General features: G+C 38.7%; 1 protein-coding gene across 3 annotated transcripts in view; it reads right to left on the bottom strand.

Annotated features, from left to right (window-relative positions):
* Positions 1-21,450, bottom strand: part of ZNF536 (zinc finger protein 536) — a 340,785-nt gene that overhangs the window by 275,950 nt on the left and 43,385 nt on the right. For 2 of the 3 annotated variants that reach the window (XM_027663896.1, XM_027663897.1), the window contains exons 1-2: positions 13,308-13,411; positions 700-770 (exon numbers count right to left, since the gene is read on the bottom strand). The gene's annotated coding sequence lies outside the window, so the exon portion shown is untranslated. Of the gene's footprint in view, positions 1-699; positions 771-13,307; positions 13,412-21,450 lie in introns of those variants that run through there. The other variant, XM_027663895.1, reaches the window with a different exon arrangement.

The raw sequence follows: 21,450 nt of genomic DNA, 5'->3' as shown, positions 1-21,450 counted from the left end.
ATAATATGTCTCAACACATTCTATTATATGACTAAACAAAAGAAATAACAACCTGGTGACACAGACATATGGAGAAAAGCAGAGCTATTCTTCTAATGCTGAGATAGCAGAAAAACATATTTCTTTGTATTGTGTTAATTTGTATTAAATTTCATGTCTTCAATACACAATAATCTCTAATTTGATTTTTTCGTTAATAGTGTTTTGGTTTATGTTGTCTTATGTCTATTCTTATTTTAATGTAAAATGACAAATACTAAATTCTATTAGTATCAGATTTTAGAAATGACAAATAGTGACAGATAACCTAACATTGTAAAATCACATTAAAATGTATTCACACAGATATGTAAAAGATCGTTTGCTCTTGGGCTCACAAAACACACATTCATAAACTTATGAGTTTGATATTAGGAAGTTCCTATACAGTGTAGTAGATGAGTTGCAAGTGATTGCTTCAGCACACAGTTCTAGTACATAAATACAACTGAAATACTACATTTTGGAAAAACAGTTCCCATATTAGATAATCAAACAGATAAATTCCGTTGAAAAGAAGCCTCAGACCAGGAAGTGAGGGATATCTGGAGCCTGATCCAAGATGTGCCCTGCATAGCTCTTCCAGTGACCAGTGTTCAGAAAATCATCCCCCCTTCCCATACCACAGTTGCTCTGACCTGCAGGACTAACACAACTTACCTGGCTGGCCGGAGTGTGCCAAGGTTTAATTCTTTAATCGATGGATGATGAAAGCTCTTGTAGATCCTCCTCTGTAAATGCAAAATATTTATAATTACAAGCCTAATATTCATCCCCATTTAAAATAAAACTCTGAGTTTAAAATGTGACACCCACCCACACTCAGAGACAAAGGGAAAAACCTCCAAAGCTGAGGCCAGAGCAGTCAAGCAAAAAGGGGCATTTTGACCCATTCTCTAGAAATTATGAGTTTCCTGTCCTTTAAACAAATACACCAGATTTACTGGAGATCTATGATGGGGCAGAAGGGAGAATCTTGGTTGAAACCTACAATAAGATCCATAACACAGAAAGGTTCATTGCAGATCTGTACAGGTGGCTTCAGAAACTATAAGCACCCATATTGTGGCATTTTAGGATATTAAAGGGACAGATAATGCTTTCTTCTTCATTTTCCACTACCATTCCTATATTGCTGCTCCATCACAGCTTCCCCTGCATTCTCTAACTGGAATTTAAGTGGTCTAGATTAATTTAAACATGTAGGAACTACATCCAGAATCTTTAAAATATTTGAGCTAAGAATGTATTTGAACAATTACCAGACAATGATGGCTCTTTATCTTACAAGTCTTCAAGAAATTCAGATGTTTAACTCATTAATAGCGTTTGCTGCATTAGATTTTAGATTTTTATGATTTTAGAAGAAAGGTTTTCTAATACAGAAAAAAATCCCCACCAGCTTTCTTTGCTTTCCCCAACATTTTTCATTTTAGGGTAATAAAAGTGACACATATGTGCCATAATGTAATGGATTAATTAAGGAATATGATGTTTATCCTAGGTCCTGAGTTGTACATCTTCATAACTCACTCATAAAAATTAATGTATTATACCACGCTCCAGAATGATATATCTATTTTTACCATACCTGTTGAGAATAAATTGTTCTAAATTGGATTATCCTGATATCCAGTGAAAAATGTAAAAATTACATTGTTATTTTAAGAATTTACATTGTTGTGTATAAGAAAGCATAATCTTCTCACTGTGCTTTTGAACTGTCATGTTATTCACTGTTACAAAATCATAATTGCTGCTGCCACACCTAAAATCAAATGCAGTGCATACTGTATTTCTTCATTCACTCTGCATTTTCTATCTTAATCAAAAAACCATATACAGTATATTTTTTGCCTATTCTTTTATTACTGACTGCTTCTGTATATAAGTAACACAGAACTATGCATGCAAGGACTCATAAAACCCTCATTTCTAAAATCAACAGATGAAAAATCCCTAAATAATATTGTACAGATGTTTCATATTTAAATGAGCTACTGGCATGTAATGCTGCCAATCATGCCAATACATGCAGTAAAATTGGTGAATTTCAAGGTACTCAGCATCTACAACATATTTTTATTTTTTTTAAATCAAAAGATCATTTGGGGATAATGGAAATGACAACTCTTCAATAAATATATAATGATATATTTCTGATGTTCTCTTGAAATTCCTATGACTGCTCAACTACACTGTATTATTCTATACCAACTCCTATTCCTTTCACCTCAAGAAAGTTGATTTTGCTGTCCTTAAACTGCAATATCTCACTAAAAGTAAATTATCTGCATGTTATCTGCAGAGTAATCCTCTTCCTGAATACAAGACAGAACGTCAGAGTTTCTAATCCTTCACAGATAGAGTAATTCACATCCACTGTACGTTTTACTGTAAAGACAGAGTAATACAATATGTTTGATAAATCATGTATGTGTCTGTGTACAAAGAAAAAGGTTTATCTCCTCTCCTACAAGATGCATCCGTATTAAAGCACGCACGCACTCCCCATGCTGGCACTGCAACAATCTTTAGAAGTTCTATAATAGAGACATCTAAGTTTAAAAAATGAAGCAGCTCACAGGTCAAACAAGTTCCTGATGAGAAGTGCTTAACCAGAAATATTATTCCACTGATTGTAAGTTTTCATCCATACATCAAACCCCGGAGTCTATTGATTAAACAAAACTGATCTTTTTCTATTTCAAAGCAAAAGAGAATTAAATCATCCCCATTGTTTTCCCTTTGTTTGGAGCTATCATGTTGTGCACACTGGCCATGAGTCCTGCTTATAATTACAACATCCTTTAGGAGAGCTTATTCTGCAATGACTGATCACAGGTTTTTTGCCTCTTCCTCTAAATTTTCTGCTCCTGGTCATAATCAATGGCACTTGATGGCCCAATATTCTGATCCAATGTGGCAAGCGATATGATCCAAGATCTGCTTAGAATCAATAAATTCATTCGCTCCAGGAAATTTTGGATCAGAACAACTTTAAGTATATGTAAATACAGGAATTTACTGCAATTATGCTGGCACATGTTCCTTTCCTCATACCTCTTTTCTACTGCATAATTAACTGTGTCATGCCTTAATTTTGCTTGCAATCCTACATAAAGGAATCCAGGCCAGACAGCCCTTGCAAGCCTTACCAAAGTCAAGGTCTACTGGCTTAGAGAACAGAGGGTCTCTTCCAGCAAAACACATCAAAACACTGCAAATCTGTGCATTGCTGAGCCCCACATGGCATTGCCTGGGCTCTGAAGATACCATCGAATGCTGACATAGCACGAACATTTAACAGACTGCTTTGAAGAGCACCAACAGGTGGATACAAAACTCTTCTTGGAGTTTAGTTTTGTCTTTCCTTTTCCTTTGTGCAAAAATGTCCAAGTTCACTTAATACCTTGTGTCCAAGCCAGCCTTCAGCCTGGTCCCAGTCTACCTGTGCAGTGCAATCATGCTCTGACACTCAGCTCATAATGTAAAGTGGCCGGAAAACCCTGCATCAGGGATGTGGTTTCCATTCTGGAATGTAATCACTGCTAGGCTAAAATGGCAGCATCCAAGTTCACTTCTGTGTTTCACCCCACACTTAAAGGTGAAAGGACACATGGTAAACTCAATTCTGCTACTGTATATACACATCACTTAGTAAATTGTACAAAGTATTCTGAATATTTTTTAAAGGCGAGGAATTTTAATGTATTTTGAATCTTCTTTAAATTAGCATGACAGAGTAGGGTAAATGTAAAAACAGTCATAAAATATATTTTTTTAAAAAAAAGAAATTTATTCCCTGTTAGTTATTTCATTGTAATGGAGTTACAGAACTGCAGAATGATGAGTAAATACAGACCTCTGCACAAGTTAAGAGGGCTGTAGCTTGGGCACGTCCTTCAGCCTCTTAGTCCTTTTCCACTGGAAATCAGTAGTTCAGCACCAGCAGAGCAGAGAACCTTGTTTCTGCCAAGTAGCACTAATTTCTGTCCATAGTGACATTCAGAAGAGGATGAATCAAGTCACAGGGATAAGAAAACTCTCTGCTTGTGATGTGGCTGTCATCAGTGAAGATGAGTTTGTAACACCCTCCAAGCATCAAAACGACACACAAAAGAAACATTAAAAAAAATAAATCCAACAGATAGTCTTGCAAAATATATCAATGCAGTTCTCCAAACTGAAAAAGCAGAAGTCAGAAGATCAAGAACTCACAGTTAGGATTTTCCTACTAGCTAAAGAACATAAGGATTCTCCTGAAGTCTTTGATTGATATATGATCTTTTCTTTCTTTTCAGGCAGAACAGCTGTCCAGTGAACTAGAAGAAATAGCCCTGAAGACAGCTTTGTGTATGATATGACTTTGAGAGGGAAAATCATCCCAATGCTTTACATGAAACATCTAATAAAATAAAACTAAAAAGTATCCTCCATGAAAGATTTTTTCTTTCGATTTGAGCAAGTCATCCTTGTTATCACCTGGGGTGGGGGTTTTGCAGTGTCTGAGACCAAAGAGAAAAGGTATGTCCCTCAAAACTTGATTTTGAATGAACCTAACTAGAAAGATGCAATAAGTATTTTTAACAGAAGGGCAACTGGGCAAATGGAGAGAGAAAAAGAGAAATTTCTGGAGATTGTCAGGACACAGTGACCTAGGGTATATTGTAACTTCATTCTCCTTTGTAATGTAATTCTTTAAGTAAGGTGAAACACTCATATCTACCACAGTAACCATATGCATAAATAGCTTTACTATGTTAAAAAAAAAAAAAAAAGTAAAAATAACCAACATAAACCTTCTCAGCAGAAGCACCTGGTACAAATTTGTGTAAATTTATTCAACCTAATGGAATTATGTAAATTACACAAATGGAGGCCTACAGCCACTGTGATAATTCACTGAAGTTATATCCAGATTAGAGAAAAGATGGCATGAAATGGAGCCTTTCTGGAGCTTGCTCTAGAGCTGTGTTTTGGCAGCATGGTGAGAATGAACAGCCACAATGCTCAGGTGAAATCTGTACCTCTTTCTCATTTTAAAACACACATCATTGTGAAACTTAATTGTGTGGATGAGCACTGATGGATGCTGTCATACATGGACAGGAAAAGGAGAAGTAATTACAACTGTACTTTTCTTGGAGTAACCAAATCTAGTGTTAACACCAACAGAGGAAAGCAGGACATCAATGGTTCAACTACCTGCCCTTCAAAGCCTTGTTGAATTTGCCACATAGGCTATGTTCTCCATTGATTTGGACAAGTCCAAACAAGGGCCCCTACACATCTGATACAGGATAGGATAGTTCTTGGCTTAGAAACACCTCACAGAAGAGCATGATAACCTTCCACCCATCCTATCTTAGTGGCACTTGAATCCTTAACCTAAATCTCCTTGCTCACCCTGCCCAAAACTCTTCATCTTTCAATACAATGGATCTGTCCTCAGCACTCTTCCAACTTTCACTCCTCTCCAAAACCAGCCCTTCTTTCTTCACCAAAGCCTTCCTGGACAGGTCCCTGTGAGTGTACTTACTGCAGAAGCTAATTACAATTAAAGGAGATCTTTAGCACTGAGAAACTAGAGAGACAGACACACATCTCATATGTTTGCACAGTCAGAAATAATTTCCCTCCCTTCCCTTGAATAACTTGAATGCTCTTCCTTCCCTACCCCAAACACCCTCCTTTATCCCTGCTTCTGGAGTCTTCCTCCTCCCTCCATGTAAACTGGCATTAATCCTGTGTCTCAGTGGTGTTCCCAGTAGCTGTTGACATCTGCCTGCTTCTCTGCCACCTCACCTGCCCCCTCCCCTCCCATTACTGAGTGCCAGCCCCTGCTCTACACAGATTTTAGATCCACAATTTTCAGAAAAATCCTGCTCCATGGGATTCCAACAACAGAAGAACAGGAGATAAGAACATAAAAGCATCCTCAACGTGGTGTCCCATCAGGAAGCCAACTAAATCTGATAGACACTGTCCTCTCTGACCCATAAGCAGGAGAGGACTGAGCATTTAGAGAAAAGCAGTTCAGAAAACAATTTTATATAGCCTGTAACCAGTCAGCACCATCCAGCAAACAAAAAGCATTTGCCCAGGTTTTTACTTTTGAGGTAATCAAATAGCATTTAAAAAAAAAAAATAAAAAATTTCCACACATACACATCACATATATATTTATATTTCTCTCTCACTTTTAGTTTGCAGTGACAATCAGCAACTATTTTACAGAGAAAGACTCTAACAAGCTTACAGGATGCCTTTAGTAATAAGATAATTATTTGTAACTCTATAAAGAATTATAATTTTTAATTTAAAAAGAAATCAAATAAAAACAGCTTTCATCTTTCCTACCATGTGAAGAAAACATTCTCTGCCTACAACTCAAATTATCATTCTCTCCTTTGTGCAAAATGAATTGACCCAGAAAACTAAAAGGGTAAGAACCCATATTTGCTGGGCTTATTCAGCAGCCAAAAGTTCATGAAAAACACTGTTGTGTATCACATAGCAACCACTTGATGCCTATTGTTAAAATACAGTAGTTATTCAAAAAGTAAAATCTTGCATTCTCAAATAAGAAGCCAGGCTGCAATGTGTGTTTACGGTTTTGGGGAAATAGTCATCTTGCCATTTTCTCTTTTTTCCATAGTCTTGGCATATTTGGTCAGCTATGCAATGTGCAGTTACCCACAGGAAAGAAAAGGAACACAAGAATTTTCCTCCAGTGTTTAGCTCAGAGGACAATGTCCATTCAAAGCAACACTTGAGATCACTATTAAGAGAGTTAACATGTGCTCTATTTTTATCCACCCACACTTTCAGTAAAAATGTAATATTCCGGCGGAAGGGCATGAGGGAGAAAGGGAGAAAGGTTTCTGCTTTTTGACTGGGCATTACAGTTGCACACTTTCACCTGTTCTGAAAGTAAGCTGCTCTCAGAGAGTCCTTTACACGTGTGCAGGTGTCCACATTGCTACTGCACGTTTGCACTTCTGCCCAGCACTGATACCTGTCACTACAGCTGGGCAGAGGGATGAATTTCACAAAGATCCCCCTCTTTATCTCTCCTCCAAACCTTTTGTGGTAGAATATGATTTAAAAAGTAAAACTTATACAGAAGGAAAGAAAGTCAGCTGTAGAGTCAGAAAAAAACATTAACTTCTGTTAAATAGAACTTCTCTTACTCTAAAATACTCAAAAAGCAGTGGCAGATCACTTGTGCTAGTCTGGCTTTACCAGATTTCCATAAAAGCTGAGAGGCCCTTGGTTTGTCACAACTGCATGGGACTGTCTATTTAAACTATCAAATCAAGACCAAAAGGGTTTTCCTGAAACAACTGCTGGAGAACATGAAGGAAAGAAGATAAAAGGTATAAACTCCCTCGTAAGTTTTATTATTTGCTATTAGACAAATAGTACAACTTAAAACTTCAAGATAATGACACTTTTCATACCAGAAAGGAATGGCAGTCTTGCTTAGCAAAACTTTGAGATATTTCATCAAGGCTGTGTACAAACAGGTGAGCCTCGCTTTCTGCTAGTGGTGAGATGCTTGTTGAGTTTGTCTTCTTATTTAAAAAGGGTGTTTAAACTCCTTTTGATTTGTTAAAATAAGATAGTGGCAGAAAGTAGATTAAAAGGGGGGAAATATGTGAACACGGACTTTTTGCCAAGAACCTTACTCTGAGCCCAGCTGTATCCAGGTATGTGTGTGCTTTTTGCACAATCCCTGAAAAGAAAAGCTCACATAAGTGAATGAAGTTGCTGAGGAAAAAGTGTGAGAATGAATTAGATACCCAGAAGCAAAGAGATGGGCTTTAGGATTTGAGAGAGAGATCTGGCTGTTTCCAAAACAAGATGGAAAGCATGGATGGGTTGAAGCTGCAGCTCACTTGCAGCAAGTGTTTCTGCTTGCCTTAGCCAAACCTTTATTGGAGGTCAGAGCAGATGCAAAAATCAACTTAACTGCACATCTTACAAAGTATATATTCAAACAAAAGTATATATACAATTAAATATTTCAGTCTAAGGTGGATCAGTGTGTACTTCTAGACAGTGATTGTCTATACCAAGAAAATCCTTGGTCAGCGATCTGGCCAGGGCAGGATGAGTTAATTAAAAATGGCTGTTGAACAGCTGTAGTTACAATAGTACAACCAAGTAATTTAACAGCAAGATAGTAGCATACTTGATGAAACAAAGACCAAGCTATTACATCCAGTGCACAACTAAAAATTAAGAAATCTTTTCCCCAAAACAAAGAAAGGTATATATTGAAGAATAATGCACAACTTGTCTAGCACAAGTCAAATTCTCCTCTGAAAATGTATGCTTCTCTCAGAAACAGATTCCCAGCACAGGGACTGGTAATTTATGATCCACCAAAATACTCTGTTGAACAAAAAAAAGTAATACTACCTACACCATGCCTATGCAAATCACTAAGAATAAGTGACTCTAAGGACCAGTAAGAACAAAGCCCAAAACTCCTATCAAACATTATTTGAGGTTTGAAAAAGTCAAGACAAAGTGTAATTTTTTTTAAATGGGGATAAATTGGGATTTCTGTAACAATTGACTCATTTTGCCTGCTTTTATCTAAGGATCTCAAAGAGCACTCCAAGTGTTAATTAAATTACAAAGCATTTTTGAGACAGGTAAATGGTATTATGCCCACTGGGGAACAGAAGGAACATTTATGTTTCATTACTAAAGTCACACAGTAATTCAGTGGCTAGTAATATAACCCAAGAATTACCAGTTGCCACTTCTACTCATTGACTTGATGGCCTCATAAGAGACAAAATTAGCCTTAAAAGCCAAAAATACTTTCCTCTTGTGCTTTTCTATCTTTCAAGAATAGGCCAAGATTTTTAAATTTTATTTTATTCTTCTTCCTCTGCTTACTGGGAGGCCTTTCTTTCACAGTCATACAAAAGAAGCCACTTCCTAACCTACCCAAGTGTGTTAAGGATCACAGTACAGCAACAGGGGTAGGAGTTTAAACAAGGGCAGTGAACTGTAAGGTGCTCTTATTCAACAGCTTATGCACCTGCCTCAGGGTCCTCTTCTCCCTCCTCTAACCAGCCCTCCCAGAGGTGACACATCAGAGCCTCTGTCCCATCAGAATGAAGATGAAATTATGTGCAGATGAAATAATCCTTTGCTGGCCAATTCACTGACTTCAAATCTTACTTTACCAATAAACAGACATAAAACTACCCCGATGAACCTGGTGCTTCATGTACTTCATACAACAACCTCTCACTGAAAGGAGCAACATAACAACCAACCAACCAGGGCCTGAAAACGCTTTAGACCATGGAGAAGTCTATTCTGCAGTCTACCACATCTATTTTGAGTTGCACGTAAAGAGATGAGGGAGAAATATTTCACTGACCATTCTATTCTTAGTCAAAAAAAGGAAGGCACCATTTTTCATTTTGGCTTGGTCCTGACTAGTAAAACTGCAGGATCCAGGAGTAATAAAGTAGTAAGGTATAATGCAATCTGCACAATAGACTGTCCAGTGACTTACAGTGCAACCTAAGGCATCTCTAATTCAAGACCAGTACAGCTGTGTTAGAGCTTTAACAAATTATATCTCCATTAGTAAACTGATTTTGGAAAGATCTTTATAAAAGGCTTTTCTCCTTTGTACACAACTATTTACCACTAAAAACATGGAAGCATCTCTTTGAGCTTTCTCTAAACCTTTTGAATACAATGATAAACCGAGATTTCAGGCTTTATTTCCCCCCTCATTTCTTGTTATGTCGTGGAGAATCAGCTATGTGGAAGAGATGAGAATGTCTTTGATTTAAATGACCAAGACTTAAGATTGTCTTTACCGTGGCAGAAAATAAAGCTGCTGCATATATTTCCAGTGCTAGTACTATTGTTATATGGTATGACAACCCTCATCTTTTTTTCTTTTCCTAAATCTATGTCTAAAGAACCACACAGTTTATATACTGCATTCAAAATATTCTCCTTCGTTTACATTGATTGCATATTTCAAATCATGTTACAGCTGTATCGCTTAGCCTAAATCAAATAAGGAATCCACATAAATGCATACACACACTTTGCTTGTTTTTAGACATTGCCAGTATTGACGAGATTAAAATATTTTTCTCATTCATTATTTATTGTGGTATGATGAAACGGTAAGAGTATGTATTTAACAGAACATCACAAAGTAGAGTTAAAATGTGGACATGCTGTTTCATTTTGATTTTACTGTGACAGTGTTAAGTATGTGACTCCCTGACTGCAATAATGACATCTCTAGGTGATGAAGATTTAAGATGCTTTGCAAAGATGCAGTGGTACCCAAACTCTTCAGCCATGCTGATTAGGAGCATTATTAAATAGATGAACCCAAGGGTGGAAAGAGTGCCATGACCAAAGTCCTGCCTGTTTCAGAGGACTGGGGGAACCAGTGCTTAGAGCAAGAGCAGCAGCAAATTCCCCCACTGCATCCATCAGGTATGTAACTGTGGAATGACTGGAAGGTAGTCACACATACAGAACTCCAACATTTTTATAGGCAACAACACTTGCTGTTACCAAAAATGTGTCCCCTGGATAGTCTCTCTGCTTATTAGGTGAACTGGTACTACCTGACAGCTGGAGTTTGGGGTCAAGCAATGCTGTATCTCAGTGAACCTCAAGCACAGGGCAGATACACGTGAATTTGGTTGTCAAATGCGTGTACCTTGGGTTGAAAACCACAGACATAGCACTGCACAATCCCAGTTTCCAGCTCACAGTTGGGCACCATTTGCACCTTTCTACAAAGGGCGGAGAGGGGGGGGAAAGAAGCAAGGAAGTGCCAAAGAGCAAGAACCACAGCAAATAAACTTAACCAAAACTGGTACTGCTGGGCAGAGGAGCAGGGAGCTTGGCTTCTGCAGTACGTGGCAGTATCTGGGTTAGAATGCAGAAAGAGACACATTTTAGCCCAAATGCTTATTCTTGCATAATACAATCTAAATATACCCGCTATGATAAATACAGCAGAATAATCAGAAGGTACTGAATGCTTAAAATGCACCCTTAACAAAGCAAAACAATGTAATGCATATCTCTCTTTACGTGTCAAACAATTTGCCTAACAAATCATAATAATGCAGAATGATATAAAATTCACCCATCAAGCCCAAATGCATGCACAAAGATTACCATGGCAAAGAATTGTGAATTTCATTAAATATGTTAAAGGCAAAAAAAAAAAATTCCGCTTTGAAAAATAGTAATCCTGTCTTTCAACAAAAATATTATAGGAAGCTATGAATTTGGTAGATCTGAATAGGATGTTGGTACATGTTTTACTAAGGTAATATAATGGCACACTATTATTAGATCACATTAATCATTACTGTGCCAAAGGCACTGACAGCACCACTGAAAAGGATTGAAAGGGCTGGTAATGGATATAAATTACCCATTGTGTGATAAAAGGATTTTTACTAAGAAGGTAAGAATAAAACAGCAAATTTCTAATATAACTGTTGTGTAAAAACCAAAATAAAAGTAATCCAGTCAGTAATATCCACAAAATCAGAAAGTAAGCACTTTTTAAACAAGATAAAGTCACAATAAAAACTGTATACAATGTAAAATTAATTTTGTGGTGCATAATATTACTATCAATTTAAATAGTTTACATGATGACCTCTATGGTCAAGAGAAAGGTAAGCTTGTTAATTAGAATCGAGTAGGAGCTTCTGCACATGTATTTTAAGTTTGTGGGTTTGGAAATTTTTCTTCTTTTTTTTTTTTTTAATATACTGTGGCTTCATAACACCCCCCCCGAAACTGAAGACGTGTTGAGAGTTTTCTGTTTTCTGTATTAACATCACAACAAACAGCACATCTCTCAGATGGTTTCATTTGGATTCCAAATGCTATTACAAAATGAACCACGTCTTTGCTGAGCTATTTAACCATTTGATTGAAACCATTTGTATTACTAATTGTCCGGTTTTGCGCTCCTCCTTTACTCTGGCAAGTATTTCCTGATATTAGTAGGGATCAGTGAAGTGAATTGGTCAAACTACATCCTTATTTACAACATTAAAAAAATCCACGTATCTTCTCTGAAGTTGATGGAATTATTCTAGAATCAAGTCACTGTAATTCTTTCTGAGTCAATTGTCTAGAATAAAATCCAGTAGCTCACATTCAATTAGTAAGTTTTAAAAATTGTGAGCCATACTCTTAAATGATATAAATTCATAAGTATGGACATCAATCCTGAAAACACTTACGTCTATACTTAACTTTACTCACGTGAGTAATTCCATTAGCATCAGTAATTCAATACCTGCTTATGCATTTGCATTACTGAAGCTTTAATATGCCTGGATATCCTCTCACTTACATCAGCTATAAATCAGCACAACTCCACTGAATCACACAATTTCTACTGATTCCCAACATATAAAAATGAATGGACAATCCAGTATAACAATTATAATAGAGAAATAACATAAGAATTTGATTTGGGAGCAGCAGCTATCAGAAATTTTGATTTAAGAATCAATTAATGCATGTAGAATGTGGAATTAATTATTAGTTATTTCCTAGGAAGCTAGACTTTTATTTCAAACTGAGGGCCAAACAACCCAATTCTGATTTCACACTTATTTCCACACCAATCTGATTTCTCAGACTTTACAGGAGCTTTTCTTCTATTGCACTGGAATCGCTCAGAGGAAAATCACATATACAATGTAGTACAGCCCTCCACCCACTGATTTTCATGGGTGTTCTTCTCATGCTAATATACAACAGAATATGGTTTTTAATAATATGCATGAGATGTTCTATTGAACTTACGGGGAAAAAAAAAAAAACAAATCCAAAAAGTGATAAAATGAATTTAATCAGGAATGTCATGGGTTTTTTAAATCAGCAGTCTGATGATAAAGTAATAAATGATGATTCATCCCCAACACAATTATTACATATCAACTGCATAAAGATGAATGCTCATGATTTCACCAAGTAGACTTTTTTCTTGAAAAAAATCTATTTGTAGCTCACTATACCCTGAAAGAACTACAATAAAGTTTTGCAAGACATAAACATTGTATTTTTGAAAATGTAAAAAAATATGTGAGAACAGATTTTAAAATCTAATTTAGGTACTCTGTTTTAATATAGTTTTAATATGGAAAAACAAATGTATACTCAGATCCATAAGTAGAAGAAAATGTTATGAGAATAAGATAAGTAAGTATTCTTACCAGTTATTCTTAAGCCAATGAATCTGTTCCCTGGATGAGGAAATTCTTAAAAGACACAGGATAGGTACTGAAGGTCACAACTGTAAAAATAAAACCTGTGAGAAATTTAATATGTCAAAACTCAGTGTCTGAATCAGATATTTACGTTAAAATATTACAATACCACCTCAAGTAGACAATCTACAGGACAGCAGAGAGCATTAAGAATTAGAATATTAATGGGATTAACATCTTTTATTTTTTAAGCCTTCGTAATGTATGTGTTTGGTGGTCATTTCATATTGGGAACTGAAAACTTCTTTCAGTTCAGGATTGTTTTGAGAGGGAAAACCTCTCCTCAAGATAATGATGAGGAACAGAATGAAATTCTTCTGATCCTTTCCCCTAGACAGTACAGCAAAAGAGGACAAAACAGGATAAAACAAAAGTTGCATAGCATACTCCAGAAACCCAGTTATTCTCTTTGACATTGATATTCTAATCTTTCAAACTGAGTAAAAAGAGAACAGCTACTAATTGTATTTTTACTTTTTTTTAATTCCATTTTATAACAGAAATAAGTCCTTTGTAGATGATCTCATCTAATAAACCCTACTTAAAAGAGATAAGAGCCAGCAGTAAAAGCCAAGCCAGAATACTTCCAAGATATTTGTCAGTAGTGAATTTAGGGCCATTACATTAGTAAGCAAAATAGAAACAAAAACAAAGGGCGTTCTTAGAGCAAAATAAAGTTCACTCTACTGAAGCTATAATCTGAAGAATTTATGACTGAGAATTCTAACTATGTTTATTCCTATGCATGTCTAACAAATGAAATTAAAGGTCACTTCCAAATAATACACTTTGTACATCTACATCAGCCAAACTCTTTCATACAACAGACTCTGAAACCCCAGTTCAAGCACCACAGCCTTAGGGCTTCACCTTACCAACACTGATTTCCCAGAGAAGCACTGACTTCTCTGCAGAGCCCCCCTGGCAGGCTGTGGTACAGAACTGCATCCTTCATTTCAGTGGGAAATAATTAAGAGCTTGGCCATTTTGCTGCATTTGGTTTAAACTGGTCAGCACCAGCAGGACCACACTGCTGCACAAGGCCATTTATTGACTTGAAGGGTAAACAACAATTTTTAGGGCTTCTATTAATGGTGAAAACAATATTAAATAATTTTGAAAACTACTAAGAAGCACGGTCCAGTATTAGTGCAATACCAATACAACAATTTTCATGTACCTTCTAAGGTGTATCCAGTCTCCACCTTGTTCCCATTACACCCAATGCAAAATGCTACTACAGAGTGTCCCATACGTGGGACAAATGCTACTACAGAGTATCCCACTTTGTCCACGTCACCTCCTCTTTTCACTCCTTTGGTTTCTCCACCACACCAAACACAGGCTACTTACTGTCATTGTCATGGTTTACCACAACACTTCCTAAATTCCACCCTTTGCTTACAGATTGTACCAGTCTTTGTCATGCTTTGAACTCCATATGATGATTCTGCCATCTCTGACATAGGAGAATTACCACAGCTAAAGCTTAAACCCCTCCTTCATAACTCATGTTTCCACAGCAAACAGCCAACAATTGTGCAGTAGACACCTGGTTTGCCAACCCCACTGTTCCTCAGATGTAGGAAGACATTCCTTTTTTGCCTTCTCCTCATGCCTAATTTTCTTTTACATTCCAATTGTCTCTGGGTTTATACTTGAATTATAAGCCCCAAAAGGCAAAGCCTGTCTTCTCATTAGACACTTTACTGTATTGAGCTGAAGGGGTGGTAGCCAGGCTCAAGGCATTACTCCCATTTCCTCTGGGTCAACCCAGCTAGAGGAGAAGCAAATGGGAAAGTCAAGCCAGGCACCTGCAATGCTAACTGGAGAGAACAAAAAACCCTTTGTAAATGATTAAAGAAAACCCCTGTCATCAGATTAGGTCTTCCCAAATACAAAGTCATATTTAGACAGGACTCAGGTCCCATTTATAAAGGTCCATACTATTTTTTTAGAATTTAAATGAATGTATTTCAGTTACAATATGTGGACACATAGGAAAAGCAAATCCCTGGACTCCTGCAGATAAACATAGGTCCCATCCAGCATTTTCAGTTGCACAGTATCTGAAAACAGTGACAGCTTGTTTGTCTGGAATTCCTGCTGTTGTTGATGTCTTAAAACCTCAAGATATACCTTTCTAGTGTTTCCTTGCAGCTTGTTCTATGTAAGAAAGCCAAGCAACAGAAACAAAGAGGATAATAAACTGTTAGGTTTCTAAAAGATGTTATCTCACTAAACAGGTTCTTAGTACTCCTACACTGACATCACAGACTACATTTTTGCTATGCTATTACAAGGCTACTTGTGTTTAAAAAAAAATTTCAGATTTTACATACACGCTCATGACTTGCAAAATTCTAGGAATGATTCTCAAGGGGCTTTCACTAAGATGCTTTATAAATTCTGATGACAGACAGAACAGAGTAAGGCTTCATCTCTTAAAGTCCTGTACTGATTTGTTTGGAGGCTTCATGTCATTGATCAGCATGTCAATGTCTCTTGCAATCTGCTTTCCAGTTCATGACTAAGAGTGAACCCCTCAGGTTTAAAACCTTAAATGATTTAAGGTCTGTGATACATAACCTTACGAACAAATTGGGAAAATCTGTAGCTTTACACATTAAACTGTAGCAGAAATGATTTAAAGCCTTATAAAAAGGTATTTTACTTACCTGTGCTAATATTATTCTAACACATTTGACACTGACTATGTAAAGCAGATATTTTAAAGGTACAGGCAGCAAGCTGCACGGAAACAAATTAAGACAGTTCCACTTAGGTCAAATTGGGCCAGTTTACCAGTGTCTAATACACTCCCTGGCATTAAAAAATGGCACTGTGAACCCTTACAGACCAATTTATCATGGTAAGTCTCCCAGAGGAACACTCCTGTGCAGCTGTGCTCAGCTCAACTAGTGATCCTGTTTCTCCTGCACACCTTTACCCCCAAAGAAGAAAAAACCCCAAAGACCTTCAGAAAGAAGAGGATAAAAAAGGGGTACTATTGAGACATAACTAGGGTATAATGGCACAACTTTTGTTATTCTTAAAACATGCTTATGTAGATCATTCCTTGAAACGAATTAGAGAACATGAAAGGGAGAAAGTAATCTCATACCATGATGAGTGGGGGACAGAAGGATTTCCGCAGGTTATGGATGAAAATCTAATACACAGCATGGGAAAAGAGAGGTTTGAGCATGGGCTTGTTCTGAACAATGGGACTTTCCCCCAAATACTGAGGTTAAGGCTTCATTGGAAGGCTCTTTGCACCACATCCCAGTCCTGTTCAGCTCAATGTTAAACCCCTGCTAATCTCAAGGGGACAAGGCTTGGGCCCTCTGTAAACAGCGTACCCTTTCTGATGGAATGAGGTGTCATGTTTAAATAATTATTCCCTATCAGCTGCTTTCTGAGGGCCTCTTGAATTGCCATGGCATAGCTGCTCTCACCCCAGGCACATCAGAGGCAGGGACAGAGGCAGCGGGCAGGGGAAGAGGCTCAATGACAGGGTGAAGGCAGCCCAGCAGCCGTGTGGGACACCCTTCACAGGCCCCCTCGTGAGCACAGCGTTCATCAGAAATGCAGGATGGGGCCGACGGGGCCTTAAGGGTCCACTTAGTGTCACTGGGAGTTACGCGCACAGATGAAGAGAGATAAACAGTCCCTAAAGCAGGATGTTGGAATAAATATCAGTGGTTTTCCACCGTTCCCGAAAAACATAAGAGCTGACACCACTTCTCTCAGGCTGGGGCATGGTTTCCACCCGTGCCACCACAGCCTCCCGGTTGAGTCACAGCCATGCACCAGTCCTCATTTACAGCTCTGGTGTCAGACCTCCCTCGTGCACCCTGCCCATGCACCCAGAGACCTCCAGTACATAAAACTCTCTGCCTTTTTAAAGAAAAGATATTTAAAAACTCAAATCCTGCCACTACAGGATTTGTCCACGTCTCCTGGCAAATCTGTGGTGTTTGATCTAACATCCTTTCAGGGAAGCTCCTTTACATCACCAAGATCATGAGGCAAACTATGGCTCTCATATTCCCTTCTGATATAGGTAAGCAAGAGACAGCACAGAGAACAGGACAGGAATGCACATCATTTTAGCTCCTGGGGAGCCAAGGGGTTTGCAAAATATTTTATCAAAGAGGCACAACTCTCTTCAGCTCCTTAGGTGTTTTTTTTTTTCTACACACCTGTGCTTCAGACATCCTAGTTTACATTTGTCTTATACAGCTTTTACCTTGCTGTGTTCTTTGGCACTAACAGCGCCATTAACTTGCCCCTGTTAGAGGACTAGTCATTGGTTGCAAAGTTAATCACTTCAGCATGGTGCTGGTCCTGCCTTTCAAGCTCAGGCCTCATCCAAAGCCCTGACAGCCACGGGACATGGTTTAACTTGGTGGTGGTTGCTGCAGACCAGTTCAGCACGACTGCTAACAACACTTGTACTGATGGTGGGGACCATGGTATAACTGTGACTTGGCACCTGTCACTGTGGATTTGGAAAGGGGTCAAATCCCGCCCCAGGGGCCAAATCATGCCTTGGAAACACGCAGGCACCCTTCCCCTGGTGTGAGCAGGAGCTCCACATGGCTGCAGTTGTGTCCTCCAGTAATCACACACCGGGGGAAAACCCTGCCCATTGCTAAAGTGGGGTTTCCAGAGGAAGGGACAGGGTCATCCCAGAGCATCAACCCCAGGGGACAGCACGCACTGCCCTCCTGCCCCAGCGCTGCAGAGCAAGGGAGTCTCCAGTAGCTGCTGCACATGCCAGGCCCCAAGGACAGCGTTTCCCACCTGGGATGCGCCAGGACCTGACATGCAGCTTCCCTGGACAACAACCCCCGGGCCAGTTGGCATCCTTGGACTGCCCTGGGTGGCTGCAGAGCAGCACCCACCCCCTGACCCCCCCCCTTCCCCATGTCCCCAGGGACCCATGGTGAGGCTGGGCTCCACAAAAACACCCCAAGCACTGGCTTTTCTCTACCTGGGCTTCTCCCTTCAGAAAGATTTGTTTAAAAAGTAAAAAAACTGGGTCAGACAGCTGCCCATTGAGTTCCAGTGCAGGTGTTTAAAAAGGGCCAACTTAACTTTCCACTTATAAAAAAAAAATAACTTTGCTCAGAGGAAAATTGGATACCTGTGCTCAATTCCTGCGGGTGTTCTGGATGCACAGGATGAACAGACATTTGTGGCAATCTGATTGAGTTGTAAGAAAACATTATGAATTTAAAGTAGTACAAAAAAAGGTTTCCATCACCTCTGTGCCTATACCATGACACATGCATCTTAATATATTACATAATAAAAAAGCCATGATGTTCTCAACCAATCAAATTACGCTACTGTCTCTTTAATAAACAAATCCATGTGCACATTAACAGTGTTGAAAATTCAATTTAAACTCTTTGTCTGTTGCTGCTTACTCTAAAGATGGTCTTTCTTAAACAACAGAGCACCAAGGAGTCGTTAGGGCTCTCTCTTCATTACTTCAAAAAACCAATCATTAGACACCAGAGTATATACGTAATTAGAAAATCACTTCCTTTGCAATCCAAGCTAAGTAGTTTACATACTGTAATTACAGGGACAAAATCAATTTTTAATCATTTCACTGATTGGGCTCATCAGCTCTGTGGGAACATTGTAACCTGCTTGTTGTGCAAAAGCAACATCTGGGCTAAAACAATTACCCTTTGTTTGCTACAATATTCCTTAAATCTTTTTGCTTGCATAAAAAAATGAAAACACGAAGACAAGATATTTCGATGTCTTTTTGTCCTTGATCAACATATATCCTAAAGTGCTACTTGCAATGAGAGTTTAATGTTCCTCAGAATTTACAGTTAAACAGTACACTTCCAAGGAATGTATTTTTTCAGGGAGATAAAAGTATCTGATTGTTTTAAAGAACCATTCAGCTGGCTAATTGTTCCATAGCTAACACATGGTATTCAAACAACCCACACATTACAAAAGCTCATCTGGATAATAATGGGCAACTATTATTGCAATGGTTTACACTTTTCTAATACAAATGAATGGATTTTATCAAAATTTGAAAAAAAAATCTAAGAAGCTGGGTATGTGTGAAAAATAGATGGTATGAATTGGCAAGGCAAGGCTAAGCATTTTGTTCTCTTAATAGGAAATGACCTCATTTACACTGGAGTAATAATTAGTACTGCTTCACTGACAGTTAAGAAAAAAAAGTTTCACAGTATAATAAGGCAGCATCTCCTTTGTTAAGATCTACATTGATTATTAACCCTTGCCAAGAAAACCCAAATTTAACTCTGCACTATGTGTGTTAGTGCTTTTTTTCAGGCAAAAAGTAAGAGGAGGAAAAAGGGGGGGGGAGAAAAAAAAAAAAGAGCACAAGCTAGAACTAAGGCGGGATCCCAACCTGCACCCACCAAAACCAGCAGCTACTGCGTGGCTGGTATCAGAGCAAACAGGATAGGATAACAGGGTTGTTAAGTGAGGATATTTATTGATGTCTGAAATATTTTCTACTTGGTGAATATTTAATAATAACTCTTGGAGAGTATATTTGCTTTTGCCTGGATTGGGAAGCAGGCGTGCATCAGGCTTGTTCTGTTCTTCAGATCTGGTCACTCTGAGTGCCAGATCCTACCACTTGCTGTGGGTCCCACGGGGATGCCCCAAGAGAGGAAGAATTACCTATCAATTACCTCCACTGTCACCTCTTCTCCCTACTAGAGTTCCCAGTCCTGGGGACACAGCACACGGGAGGCAGGGCAGGGTCAGTCTGTGCTAGAACACCCCAGAAGCTGCTCTGTGTCACCCCTGCACATGACCTGTCCTGCTCTGTAGGCACTGCCCTCCCTCCACACCCTGCTCAGCTCAGACCTGGTGAGGCACGAGGGGACACAGGCTCTTCCACTGGCCAGGGACTTAGTCCATGGAAAGCTGCTGTGCCAACAGAGTGAATGGGAGTCCTGCAGCTACCCAGAGATCAGGTAAGCTACAGACAATGGCAGCCCGAGCTCCTCACACGTGCCTGTCAAAGGAACCCCGTTTCTGAATAATTTACGCAACATTTAGGTGAAAATATTTTGTATTTTATTCAGTAGATGGGGTTTTTTTTATAATGAGGCCCTCATTAAAACCAATATGTGTGTCATATTGTCAGGCAAATATATGTTAAAATGTCACTTTGAATATGAAATAACACATTTTTAGGGGCTTGACTCATTAAAGAAAAATATAAGCAAAAGAAAATTTCTGTGGGTAAGCCTTTAAGAGCTGGACAGGAAACATTTTCCTGTCCTGCAAAAAGTTTGAGATTTTTTTCTTCCTCTCCCCTCTGCATTTCAGAGAAATCACAATCTTACGAGGGCTTCCATGAAAATAAAAGTTGAATAAACCAAGAGGATGCCCCCTGTCATTCTCCTTTTCCCTCCTCTCTCACTCACCCACCACTTCCACAGGACAGCCAAGAGTGCAGCAAAGCTGAGGTTTTGGACTGGCAGGTCTCACACCTCACTTAAATGCACCCACTCAGAGACCTCAGCCACTGCCCCTCACCTCAGAACTATTCCTCTTCAGTAATATAACTCAGTATCCAGTGGCCAGAAAAAAAATGCTTCTAAGCAAAGCCATGCCAAAAAGGCACATGAGGGCTTCAGACATGCCCTGAACAGCCCCTCAGAGAGCACAGGTCCAATCCAAATCCATCCATTTCTGAATAAAAGTAGTCAAAACTGACATGTTGCAACTCAAGCATTTGGTCAGAGCGCTGACAGTCAGGACCAACCATAATCCAAAATTAGTTGGGTTTAAGCACACAAAACTCCTCAGAAGTGATCTACATCTTTGCAAATGCAGACCAAAGATAACAGAGGATCAACCAGCAAAAAGCTACAAATTAAACACAACCAAAAAAAAAGCAAAATTACGCCCCTTGCAGATCCACAATAAACCCTGGCATATCAACACTGACGAAGGCCACAATTATTTTCATCCACTGTCCAGATGTTCCAAAGGAACACAACAGCTGTGTTCAGGCAGCAGTGCCAGCAGAGGGGCAGTGCAGGCCCACCTCGCCTGTCCT

This window comes from Corapipo altera, unplaced genomic scaffold, assembly GCF_003945725.1.
Source record: "Corapipo altera isolate COAL_440 unplaced genomic scaffold, ASM394572v1 224, whole genome shotgun sequence".
In the NCBI taxonomy this organism is placed as follows: domain Eukaryota; kingdom Metazoa; phylum Chordata; class Aves; order Passeriformes; family Pipridae; genus Corapipo; species Corapipo altera.
Note: the sequence above shows the minus strand (reverse complement) of the source record. Positions and strands in the feature narration are given on the sequence as shown.